This window comes from Macrobrachium nipponense, chromosome 10 (assembly GCF_015104395.2).
Source record: "Macrobrachium nipponense isolate FS-2020 chromosome 10, ASM1510439v2, whole genome shotgun sequence".
NCBI lineage: Eukaryota > Metazoa > Arthropoda > Malacostraca > Decapoda > Palaemonidae > Macrobrachium > Macrobrachium nipponense.
Window position 1 is genome coordinate 72,347,357 of NC_087204.1, and position 13,867 is coordinate 72,361,223.

At 47.2% G+C, this 13,867-nt stretch overlaps 1 protein-coding gene across 11 annotated transcripts in view; it reads right to left on the minus strand.

The window, feature by feature from the left end:
- LOC135223687 (glycerol-3-phosphate dehydrogenase [NAD(+)], cytoplasmic-like) overlaps nucleotides 1–13,867 on the minus strand; it is a 232,933-nt gene that overhangs the window by 49,653 nt on the left and 169,413 nt on the right. The window lies entirely within an intron of this gene.

Consider the following 13,867-nt stretch of genomic DNA (forward strand, 5'->3'; position numbering starts at 1 on the left):
GGATCGCATTAACCGAAGGACTGCCTGTATAAACAAAATACATATATAAAATGCATTTCTCTCATTTACTTTATTTAATCTAACCACTACAAAACTATAATTCTCATATTTATGTTGCACTACATTGTACATTAAGGGCTCTCTCTCTCTCCCTCTCTCTCAGCTTTGAATACACAAGCTCAATCTCTGGTTGGCCTTCAGATACCAACCCACACCGAAGAATCTTTCCTTCCTTCAAGCCATGCCCTAAATTGCTCTATCAAATACAATAGTATAAGACTTTATAGCCAAGACTGATATGCCCAACAGGGATTGAATTAGGCAATCCAGAGGGGGGGGGGAATTCAAGCAATAATCTTACTGTCTATGTCAATGCTACCCATTGCTCATGTCCCCTCCTAAAGGAGGACCTTGACATGTAGCATCTTAATCACAATACACTTGCAAGCACATCTACAGTGAAAGCCATGCAAGATTACCAACTTATGGAGCTATGTTTTTTAAATATCTTCACAAAATGACAAATTTTCTAAGACAATTTGTATTTTTCATATCTACAAACCTGAGGTCTTAACAATAGGATAATTTGTAGTGCCTAGATGGATCCGGTTAAATCGCAGATGAAAGCAATGTGTGCGTATATCGGTTGAAGAGTGGTCATGGACCACGCACCCATGCCACAGCATCAGTCTTTCCCAATTCAGGATGTCTTAGCAAGACAGAGGGGTGGTTAGTGGGCACTACAATGTTAAGACCTCAGGTTTGTAGCTATGAAAAATACAAATTGTCTTAGACAATTTGTCATTTGTTCATATGCAAACAAATCTTTTTTTTTGGTCTTAACAATAGGATAGATTTATACTTGGAGGGAGGTACAGACATCCTAAAACCATCTGGGGGCCTACCCACCAGTCCAGCTCTAGAAGAAATAACTTCTGGAGAGGGGACTGATGGCCATGAGAAGCTACATACATTGATATCTAAAACACCCAGACACTGAGCGACGTACAATGATATATGGGAGAATCATTGCATAGGGAATGAAAGAGAAACTCCGACAGTCCATAACAAACCAACACACCAGGGTTTGTACCATTCCCTACTCCCCTTGCCAAGAAGCAGAGCATATGCTACCGAATAGAGGGTTGGTTATTTGCTTACCAAGCAACCAAACTATCAGTATGACTACCTTACTCACCTGTATCAGCCCAGTCCAGCGAATGATGTGTCTATTCCTCAACCTGCCCAAAGGAAGAAGGAAAGGTAAAAAAGAAAGAAAAGAGCCCAGCCAACTCACTCATTCTATCATCCACACAATTATCTTAGGTAAGATACAAATGTGCCCTGTTAAGGGCAATGATAAGTTACACAATCTGTTGGGCAGCCACCACAGGACCAGGGAAAACATGCCATTAGATCTGTAGGCAACATCCTTAAGATAGAAAGGAGTGAACGTGGATTTGGTGTAACCAAGTACCAGCGCTCAGCACTCTATGTACAGCCAAGTTCTTTTTGAAAGCCAGAGAGGGACCAATACTCCTAACGTCATGAGCTCTAGCCTGCACAGACATGGCGGCGGGATCATCAAGAGTCAAGTATGCCTGTCTGATGGCTTCCCGTATCCAAAGAGAGATAGTATGTATTCTTCGACACCTCTTTCTTTGCACGTCCCGTGCTAACAAAAAGCCTGCGGCAGCCGGTCTAAGGTGCCGCTGTCCTTTTAAGATAGCAACGCAGAGCCCTGACAGGACACAACAAAACTTCTTGATGGAATGGAAAAGGAGGTGAACCTATCATCATGCACAGAGGGATTCTGGGTCTTGGCACGAATTCTGGGACAAATTCGAAGGACACTGACCCCCAACCCCTGGTGTGCTTCACATCATAGCTCAGAAAACGGGCGCAAATGAACAGGGTAAAAGGCTGAGAGAGGTCAACCACAACTCTCATCTAGGCAGTTTAAGAAAAGACTGATGCTGTGGCAAGGGTATGTGTCCTTGACCACTCTTCACCGTTATACACGCACATTGCCAGATCTCACAAGATTCCTTGCTTTCATCTGCGATTTAACTGGATCCAGCTAGGCGCTAGGAATTATCCTATTGTTAAGACCAAAGGTTTGTTCGCGTACAAACAATCAGTGCATATGTAGGTACTAAACCAAATACACATGAACACAATATTTCTGGGTTGACCTGTGTTGGCGGTGAAATGTCCCTATAGCACTCATTTCTAAGTATAAATAACTGCTAAATATACCACAGAAAAAAAGCCAGATGGAATGCTGGAGTTACTACCCCCAGCTTGCTCACCCTCATAGGGTGTCGGTATATAGCACGGGGCGAGTGGAAGCCACTACCACAGATACTTTGCCAATTAGAAGTCCTCCTCTCTCAAAATCCTCTCTAGAGAGGTGCGGTTACAACGTCTACCTTCCGCTCGCTACTACTACTACCTCTGCCAGAAAACCCTCATTCCTGTAATAGCAATCACTGTGTCTGCACGCGCCGTTTTCGCTGTTCCCAGGAAGTGTTTTTTTGCGAAGCATCATGTCTTCTCACGAGCAACAAGCTTCTTCATCTAAGTTGAGTATTCCATTTATTGTTTTTGAACACGTTGGGCCAACGATGCATCCAATTTTGGTGGGCCCTTATTTTAAGTCTCTTGTTCTTGTGAGCCGGGTATGATGCTCTTACGATCCGCCATTTTGGGTGCATCGTTGCTTGGCGGCGCGTGCGCATTTCTGGGCTCAGCTCGTGTCGGCCTATGAAAGTAAGCCTTAACATCATTCTTTCTAGGTAAAATTAGCTAAATTACCAGAGAAAAATAAAAAATTAAGAAAATGTCAGTAAAACTGACTCGCTCACTCTTAAAAAGAAGTGTCGGTATGAATAGAGGGGCGAGTGTGGAACACTACCACGAGACAAACACCAATTAGAACTTCCCTATCAGAATCCCCCCAGAGAGAGCCGATACCAACGGGCGATGCAGCCTCTACTACTACTACTAGAGGACGCCACGGACAGCAGCGCCCCTAGCGGTCATCCTTAATTTTAGCAACCAGCGACAAGTCGCCATTTTCTTGTGCTCGTGTTTTTTCTTGGGATTATCCGCTTCGGAATCATGGAACGCTCTGCTATCGCCACGGCTAAGTTAAGTAACTCATAAGTAACATTTTACTGTAATTTTATCTTCCGGGTACCAGTATTTTCCCTTTTATAGGCCAAATACGGTTCCTCGGTTGTCTCGTGGCGGCCATGCCGCCTCGTAAGAATTCCCGGTCCTCCATACTGGGACTTCTTATGCTTATGGGCTTACTTTTTTTTTTTTTTTTTTTTTTTTTTTTTTTTTTTTTTCACATTCATTGTTTACATCGAGTTTTAGCTAGTTCAGCCCTCCTACCATTCTCTTAGCTTGGTATTTAGGGCTATTATTATTATTTTCGGCCCAGCATCCCGGCTCTTGCTCTACATCGGCTATTCGCTGGCTCCGAGTAGGCTTCTGTTTCTCGGAACAGTCTGCCTCCTCCTGGGCTTCTTTCTCTTTTACTAAAAGTGTCCTCTTCCCCCTTTTCGATGATGATTTTATTTAGGGTGTTAGGCTAGCCTAGGTGCTTGTTCCACATGTTTTGGTACAGCTTGGTTCACGTGGGCCCTACCACGGTTGTGTTGCCTCGCGGCCTAGGTCCACTTGCTGGTCCACGTGTACTATCGGCACCAGTACCCTGCCCCTTCCCTCCCTCTCTGATGTAGGGAGGAGCTGGGGGACCCCTTGGTTGTCATAACAACCTCATCGCCTTCTCTCACACTCGGAGGTGACCGGGGGGGGGTTCCGCCGCCAGGGGGCAGGGGTATAGGGCAACCACTATGAGGTACCGGGTCTCCATACGGGTAGTTGGTGAGGTGGGGGGAGGAGTAGGCCATCCCCCCTCCCCCCCTTTCCTCGCTCCCGCCGTGTTTCGCCGGGACCTCCATCCCCCCCTCCCCATTACTCAGCCACCTCCCTCACGATACGAAAGGAGCCTTCCGTCGCAGCCGGGGCACCTTTGGTTATAGGATATTGGCTCCGCTAGCGGGCAGGGTGGGTGCTATGGATGGTCGATTGCTTGCCTACTATATCCTTATATCTCTCCCCCGCTACCGGAAGGGAGCTTACCCTTACCTACGCACTCTTCTAGTAGACGGGTGGAGAGAAGTTGTTTTTATGTTGTTATTTTGCTACTTTAAGGATTATATACCCTATTATAAGATATTTTTACAATGAATTGTGTATATTATATTCATTTTATCAACCATCCCCGCCATTATCCGTCGTGGTTTCCATTACCACCACTCCTAGTTGGTTGATTCTTGTGCCTCCGCCATTGGCGGAGCCATAGCCTATCTTCCAACCTGGTTACCACACGTATTTTAGCGGGGCTCTGGTTTTATCTAACTTTATCGCTCCGGCACCAGCGGAGCATATGTTAGGCTGTAAGTGTTTACTCTGTACTCATGTACGTTTTCACTTACAGGCTACCAACTGCCAGGTCCTCGCCTGTAATGCGACGCTGTATGACCCCTGTGGACATGACGAGTGCAGGTCTCACGCCCCGTGTGCCACTTCGTACAACGAGTCGATCGTCTGCACCCCGAGGCCTGCGCTATATGCCTACGACCTGGTCGCTCAGCTGGGGGATGGGGTAAGTCCATTATGAGGTTACTTATGAATTTACTAACAACTTCTAGTTCGTAAGTTTGTTAACCCTGTCCGCAATTGGTAGCTAATCCAGCCTTTCCTTTCAGGCGGTAGCGGTGTGAGGGAAGTCGCCCTCGCCACCCTGAAAGCCGTGGGTGGGCGGCTTTGGGAAAAACGCCGCCAAGGGCCAGCCCTACATATGGATAGGAAGCTGGCCATCCAGATCTTCCCTGCGGGCAAGTCGAAGGGCTACGTCGACCCCTTGTCCGCCGCCCCCCGATGATAGCCGCCATCCACAAGAACTCCAGCATTCGTTTTGGGGTCGTAGCCTCCCAGGAGTCAGTTCCGGACGTCGCCGCCCTGGACCTGAATCTCGAGCCGAGGCGGTAGTAAGTGAGGATTTGTTGGTTGAGGTAGGTTTGTCGGGCGCCCAAGGTCGTTTTCTTGGGCGCTCCTGGTATCTTTCTCCTGTCCCTTCTTCTTCCGCCTCTTTCCAAGGCTTTCCGGGATCCGAGATCCCTAGCCGCACTCCCGCTCTCTCTGTACCTCCTAAGGAGAGGGAAAGAGAGAACCGAAGACCTTGTCTAAGACGACTTCTAGGAAGTCGTCTTCGTCTTCTTCGGCTAGGAAGTCATCGACTTCATACGCCGACGCGGTGAAGGCTAAGCCGAGCTCTTCCCAGTCGAAGAGCTCCAGAAGCAAGGCTTCGAAGGAGAAGGCTCGCGCTACCTACGAGTCGCTGCCTTCTCCCGCCTCCGCTGCCCCCTCTCCGGCTATGCCGGCAGGGGTGGCAAGCACCAGCTCCTGCGTTCCCTCTCCTGTCTCACCAGGAATGATGGAGCAGGTAGGAGTGATGGTGGGTTCCCAAATTTCAGCTTGGGGAACACGTTTGAGCAGATGTTCGCGCAATTGTCGAGCAGTCTGTCTCAAACTGGACAGACGTCCAGGAACTCTCTAATAGAATGAGAGAGAATGAGGATCGGGTAGCTGGGCATCTCAGGCTCCTCCCCCAGTCTCCCCTGCTTCTAGCACGGGATTCTCCAACCTTCCGCCCTTACGACTCCTTGCCAGCTTTCTCTATGGAGAATCCATGGAGAGTAGCGGCCTACGCTCCTTTTAAGGACGGGATGATTCGATCCGGAGTTTGGCACTCGAAGGATTGAGGACTTCGAGTTCTATCCTCCGGGTCTGTCACAGCCTTCATCGGGTATGCTAGGCTGACGCCAACGGCTCTTACGAGAGAGGACAAGATCTCGAAGGAGTCAGTCCTCTACAGTAGAGATCACGCCCAACGGGAATGGGTTCACTGCCTTGAGGACTGGGAGTGTACTAACACTAGACTCCAGGCCTATAAGAGCCCCTTCACTATTTTCGCGACGGAAGAGGAGGTCTCTCTTCCGTTCGCCACGAAATTGGTGGAGAAGGCTCTTCAGGCAGTCCTCAAGGATGAGCCCGTTCCACAGTTGAGAGAGTCGGAGTCTACTTCTCCACTCTTCCCCGCCTTCGAGAGTTATGGGAAAAACCTGCCAGCTACTTCACGCTGGGTAAACTCAAGCCGGACTGCGCTATGGACCAGTTCGGTGAGAAGTTACCTAGGTTGCCGGATTCCCTAATCCAGGCAGAGTTCGATGCGCGCGAACTAGGTTTGGCAGGTCCCTTAACTCTCTTATCGTTACGGAAATGGCTGCTCTTTCATACGCTAACGAACCGCTGTTCAAGATCCTGGCGAAATCGCAGTTTCAGACGGTTCTGTTAGACGCTTTTGACTTCTTCCAAGCCAGGAGGAACTGTCGGAAGCATGTTCTTCAAGAGTGCACTATCAGGCACGAGCCTAATAGACTCTTGGCTGCGAGCATGTGGGGAGCGGATCTCTTCCCAGAGTCCACAGTGAACGAAGTCCATCACGAAGCTGCTAGACTCACCAGAGCCTTAGAGCTAGGTGGGGTATTTCCTCTAAGAGGAAACAGGAATCCGTTCCCACTGCTGGCAAGAAACCAAAGAAGGCTGGTAAGAGGTTCCAGCCATATAAAAAACTCCAGCATCAGCAGCAGTTTGTGCAGGCAGTCCCAGTTACCCAACAGGGACAACTGCTACATCTAAGCAAACCCAGCCTTTCCTCCGGTGCCCCAGCAATCGCAACCTTCGACTTCCTACGCTATCTCGCCTGCCTTAATCCTGCTTATGAGGCTCAAGGCTACTCTCAACCGAGGGGTAGGGCGAGAGGTTACTTTCGTCACCGTGGCGCAGGAAGGGGCACAAGGAGTAAGCAGTTCAGAGGAGGGCGTGGTGGCCAACCCGCCCATCAGCAATGAGGCTCCCCAGGTAGGAGGGAGGCTGTTCCTCTTCCGCCACAGGTGGGGGTTCAGCAATTGGGCACAGAGCATAGTGTCCAAAGGATTAGGCTGGTAGCTGGATCCAAGATCCTCCTCCAATCAAATCATTTCATCAGATACCGTCAAAGGAATTGATAGATTACGCGGAAGAACTCCTTCAGAAAGGAGCTATTGCGAGAGTCAAACATCTAAAATTTCAAGGTCGCTTATTCAGCGTGCCAAAGAAAGGCTCAACAAAAAGAAGGGTAATCTTAGACTTGTCAAAGCTAAAACTCTTTCATTCGCTGCGACAAGTTCAAGATGCTTACCCTCTCGCAAGTAAGGACCTTACTTCCGCGTGGAGCGTCACATGCTCCATCGATCTACAGACGCATACTATCATATCCCTATAGCCAGGCACTTCCGCCCATTCCTAGGATTCAGGCTAGGAAATCAGACATTCTCATTCAAAGTGATGCCCTTCGGTCTGAATGTAGCCCCCAGGGTATTCACAAAGATAGCAGAAGTGGTTGTACAACAATTGAGAGCTCAGGGAATCATGGTAGCGGGCATACCTCGACGATTGGTTGATCGGGCACCAAACAGTCGAGGAATGTCTCAAAGCTACCAAAAAGGTAGTTCACTTTCTGGAACATCTGGGGTTCCAGATAAACAAAACCGAAATCCAGACTTATTCCGGAATCTCGTTTTCAGTGGCTAGGAATCCAATGGGATTTGTCCTCCCACAATCTATCAATTCCAGTGGTCAAACGGAAGGAAATAGCAAAATCTGTCAGGCAATTTCTCAAATGCAAACAAACGTCAAGAGAAACCAGGAGAGAATCCTAGGGTCTCTTCAGTTTGCTTCGGTAACAGATATCCTTCTGAAAGCAAGGCTGAAAGATATAAATCGAATTTGGCGGTCAAAAGCAAACTCCAAATATCGAGACAAGTTGTCAGTAATTCCACAGATCCTCCGCAACCAACTACGGCCTTGGTCAAAAGTAAGAACTTAGCCAAGAAAGTACCCCTTCAATATCCCCTCCCAGTGTTAACCATTCACACGGATGCATCCCTGTCCGGGGGGTGGGGGGGATACTCTCAGTTCAAACAGGTTCAGGGACTTGGTCAGTTCAATTTCGCCAGCTCCACATAAACGTGTTGGAAGCAATGGCAGTATTTCTTACTCTGAAGAGACTGCTTCCCCCGAAGAAGTCTCATCTAAGGCCTAGTTTTGGGGACAGTGCAGTGGTAGTTCATTGCATCAACAGAGGAGGGTCCAAATCCAAGCATGTGAACCATGTCATGATAGCCATGCTTTGCATTAGCAAGCAAACACAAATGGCATCTGTCTGCCACTCACCTGGCAGGAGTAAGAAATGTGATAGCAGACGCCCTGTCCCGGTCAGTTCCTCTGGAAATCAGAGTGGTCTCTGGACGTTCGGGTCATTCCAGTGGGTAAGCCGGAGAGTCCCAGGTCTCCAAGTGGATCTCTTCGCCTCACAAGCGAACCACAAGCTCCCTTGCTATGTGGCCCCCACCTGGACCCTCTGGCTTATGCCACGGACGCCCTGTCGTTGGATTGGAATCAGTGGAGGAGAATTTATGTTTTTCCTCCAGTGAATCTTCTCTTGAAAGTCCTAGACAAACTAACGGTCTTCAAAGGGATAGTAGCTCTGATTGCACCGGACTGGCCCAAGAGCAACTGGTATCCTCTTCTTTTGGAATTGGGTCTCCGACCTCAACGGATACCCAATCCCAAACTATCACAATCAGTACAAATGAGGACTGTGTTCGCTTCCTCAGGAACTCTCCAGACCCTAACTTTATGGACTTCATGAAGTTTGCGGCTAATAAAGATGCTGACATTGATCCACAGAATATTCTCTTCCTAGAATCAGATAAGAGAGAGTCAACCATTAGACAATATGACTCAGCTGTTAAAAAATTAGCATCTTTCTTGAGAGAATCGAACACTACAACCATGACAGTTAATTTGGCTATATCCTTTTTCAGATCCTTATTTGAAAAAGGTGGTTTAGCAGCTAGCACGATTACCACTCATAAGTCGGCTTTGAAGAAAATCTTTCAAGTAGGTTTCAGATAGATTTGACTGAATCTTATTTTCACATCTATTCCTAAAGCCTGTGCTAGACTTAGACCTTCTCAGAGGCCTACTACAGTTTCAGGTTCTTAAATGATGTCCTCAAACTAGCTTCAGATACTGACAACTCATCTTGTACATTCATAATGCTCCTGAGGAAGACATTATTCTTATTAGCCTAGCTTCAGGAGCTAGAATTTCAGAACTGTCGGCTCTATCCAGGGATGCGGGTCATGTGGAATTCCTCCCATCAGGAGAATTCTACTTGCTCCGGATCGTAGCTTTTTAGCCAAAAATGAAGATCCTCTTGCAAGGTGGGCTCCTTGGAAGGTTATCCCACTTCCACAGGATCCTTCTCTCTGCCCAGTATCAACTCTTAGGGACCTTTCTATCTCGTACTTCTTCTAGATCCTCGGGTGCTCTCTTCAATGAGAGAAAAAGGTGGTACTTTATCAGTTAAAGGCATTAGACAACAAATCCTTTACTTCATTAAACAAGCCAACCCTGAGTCATTCCCAAAAGCACATGATATCAGGGGAGTAGCCACCTCAATTAATTATTTCCAACATATGAACTTTGAGGATCTTAGAAAGTATACTGGATGGAAATACCCGACAGTCTTTAAACGGCATTATTTAAAGTCCTTGGAATCTTTAAAGTTTTCAGCAGTAGCAGCGGGAAACATAGTTTCCCCTGATACTGCTTAGTAGTTGTAGTATTGATCCAGGTCTCCTTTCTACCTACTTCAACCAACATGCCTCAACCTATCGTCAGGCTACTCAACATCATAGCCTTAGCCGTTGTGTCTTATAGTGGTTTGTCCCTTATTTTTTTGCTAGGGACAACCACCCTTGTACTGATATGTACTTCAGTGTTCCTACCCTTATTTTTATGCTAGGGTAGGCCACAATATGTTTGTATAAATTCTCCAATTGGGTTTGTGATAAGCTTCAGTCCCAATGTGTTTGTATATATTTGAATTAATTGTATTAATTGTATTAATGATGGACTTGAGTGTACCTACCCTTATTTTTATGCTAGGGTAGGACATGTATGTATATAATGTAATTATATATTCTAATTAAGTAATAAACCAAAAAATTTCCTTATTTTACATGCATATTTATAATTTTTATTATCTACCATTTAAGTACTTTAAGTTTACTAACATTCTGTTATTGATTATTGTAATAAGTTAGTTTAAGTGCTTAATTTGTATGCTGTATTTGATTTACTTATATATATCCATCATTTTTAATCTGTTTTTTCATTATTATCTTTTCCATCTTGTATTTCTCTGGTACTCTTTCATAGGCCGACACGAGCTGAGCCCAGAAAAGGGATGTTTTGACGGAAGGAAAAATCTATTTCTGGTGGGTGATTGGCTCGTTGTCGCCCTATGAAAACCCATCCCGTTTTTATGGTTTGTTTTCCCCCCCCTTGCAGGACAAGATGTATTTATGTTTTTTAAATTAAGGATGACCGCTAGGGGCGCTTGCTGTCCGTGGCGTCCTAGTAGTAGTAGTAGAGGCTGCATCGCCCGTTGGTATCGGCTCTCTCTTGGGGGGATTCTGATAGGGAAGTTCTAATGGTGTTTGTCTCGTGGTAGTGTTCCACACTCGCCCCTATATCATACCGACACTTCTTTTTAAGAGTGAGCGAGTCAGTTTTACTGACATTTTCTTAATTTTATTTTTCTCTGGTAATTTTAGCTAATTTTACCTAGAAAGAATGATGTTAAGGATTACTTTCATAGGGCGACACGAGCCAATCACACCCCGAAATAGATTTTTTCCTTCGTCAAAATCCCTTTTATTTCAGTTTTTATCTCAAGGTGTATTTTATCCACCGTTTAGCACTTCACTATATAGGCTACTGTTTTTTGTATTCTTTTTCATCATTCTCGCTCCTGATGAATCTGAGAGCCTTATTTTATTGGTTTTATCCTTACGTTATTAGCCTATTATAGGGCCCGTCTCGCTCCTGACGTATACTGAGGCTTTAATTTTTATGGTTTGTCTTACATTATTAGCCTTTTAGGGCCTTTTTGCATTTAGCATCCAGCCCCTCAGGAGCAAGTTGGTTCCCTTTTGCGCGTACTGTGATATGCTTCATAACGTTTATGCGCGAGTATTGTGTTTTTGGCATCCTAGGCTAGCCTTGTGGTACGCCAGTTTATTTTCAGAGGTGAAGATTCCTCATTCTCACGTACTCATGCATGTGTACGTATTTGTAGTTTAGTTTTTCGATTATATTCCTTGTATTGCTATTTCATGAGGTTGGAAGTTCTTCACAATGTCCTTCCCTGGCCTATCCGACCAGACCTAGGCTAGGTTTTGGAGGGTAGGCTAGGCAGTCTCTGTATATCCTCCACCCTTAGTGGCTCCTTATAACCGCCACCCGACCAGACAGATATGTTTGCTTGGAGGGTGGTCCAGGACTAAAGAGTCCTCTCTCTTGTTATGTTTGTAGGGCCTAGGCCTGTCTTACCTGACCAGATCGGAAGATTCGATTTTGGAGGGTTGAGTTAGGTTCTAGGCGCGCCTCTTCATGGACATCCTTATAGGAGCCATCATAGCCTACCTGACCGGATCGTACCGATTTCGGAGGGTTGGGCTGGGATCTTAGCTGGGTGTGGTTTTTTTTCGCTCCCCCTCCCCCCCCCCCCTTTTTTCGTCGAGTACTTCCAGCAATTCCTCATCAATTATGTTATGAATTGTCTTTGTTGAGTGAAGCCTGGGCCATTGCCCCCTTTAGTGGTAGGCTAGTTAACGGCTCTGTTAGCTAGCTGCCCAAGTAATCCTCACCGATGAACGACAGCTAGAGCGTAGACCTCGGTCCTGGGGATTAGTCGGAGGAGATTGGGGGATTAGTAGATTAAGTAATCTCTGTTAGTTATGTTTCCGGGCCTGTGTTTTCTGGCGAGGTGTGGTCTACCATCACACCCGCCAGGAGGCTATATGCCGGCAATTTACGTACCGCTGTTCCGCCGCTCTGTTTTTACATATTTCTCTAGTGATATCGCTGCTTCCCCACTCCAGTGGGGGCGGAACTAGGCTTAGAGCTGCGTTTCTAATTGACTTGAAACTGCTACTCTTCTCCGGTGCGATTCAGACTCAGGCTTATGTTTTACCTATTTTCCCTGTTCTGCTCGTATCAGGCCAACCCAGCCGGTTTTAGCTATTGTGATGACGAGATTATGGAATCCGGAGTAGGCGGAGACATTCAAGCTTAGTATTAACGAAAATTTATTATGTTAGTTTCTGTTGGTATGTCCTCCAGGCCTGTGTTTATTTCCGGCGAAGTGTGGTCTACCATCACATGCGACAGGCTGTATACCGGAGTTCTACGTACCGTTGTTCCCGCCGCTCTGTTTTCCGTCTTCTGTGTTATCGCTGCTGCCCACTCCGGTGGGGGCAGAACTGGGCTCAGAGAATGCACCTCCAATTGGTTAGGTATTGCTACTCTACTCCGGTGCGATCAGACTCAGGCTTAGGTTTGCCTTGTTTCCCTGTTCTGCTCATATCAGGCCCTCTCCGCCATTATAGCTTTTGGTGATACCAAAGTATGGATTCCGGAGCAGGCGGAGACATCCAGAACTTTATTTATAACAAGTAAGTTGACGATTATACTCGATATTACCTTTAGCTGGTTAATTAACTAGTTTTAAGTATACTCATACCGCCGGAATTAACTCCGGCGGCATTATTTGCGATACTCATATATCTTTCCAACTTACAGATGGTTTGATGCCAGGAGGCAGGATGCCCAGCCATCCTGTACAAACCGTATGGGCATGAGGTCTGCCGGTCTCATGCCAGCTGCACCATCCACCTGAGGGCCGCGCGGTCTGGCACCCGGAAGCCTGCACGGTGTGTTACGACCTTGTTAGGATCGTAACAGATTGAGTCTGTAGGTAGCATACTCGCCTCATTGTTACTCTGACTTCTATGTTACACGTATTGGTTGGAAAAGTCCCCGACACTGGGGAACCTGATTTGATTATCTCTTACAGGTTGATATGACGCTCAAGACCTCCTCGATGTCGGCCCTTAAGGCCTGGGTAGGGGGGTTTGGAAGAAACGTGGGAGCCGACCAACCCTACGTGCTGTCGGAGGAGATGTGCGCCCTCCTCTCCCCGAATGCCCAGGTTTCGGCAGCAGTACCAGCAGGAGTAGCGGCTCCCATCATAGAGCGAATCCGCCAGGAGACCTAAGCCCCACCCCCCCGGAGGACCAAGAGGGCTTGTGCGATGTCATGACAGAGGAGGTGCAGCCATAAAGCCTGCACCGGGAGCCTATGGCCATCTAGGAACAGGAAGAAGGTAGGGAGGTAAGTGAGGCAGGTAGTCGTGGGGCTAACGTTCTCATCCTTTAGTCCAACTCCTTCTTCTTCTTTTCAGGGCTTCCCTGGGAAGTCCACCGACCCCTTGGAATAGGTCGGGCTCGGTAATCCCTAAGGTGAAGACCTTGAAGACGAAGTTTCTGCCAAAGGGCGGGTAGACCAGCCAAGCCTTCCCCGGCAGACTCCGCCAGGTCGTCATTGGCCCCCAAGCCTTCGACTTCCTCACACCCAAATGCTACTCCCCACCACCCAAGGGGTCGAGAGCTAAGTCTTCTAAAGCTAGACCGGCAGAGTCTGGCTTCGACCATGAGGCTTTCGCCACTCTTCTCATGCAGAAGATGAGCGAAGCAGTGGACTCGAGCCTTCAATCGATGTCCACAATCAACTCGCCTCGGGTCTAGAGACATCCGGACAGTCATCATGTCTCTGA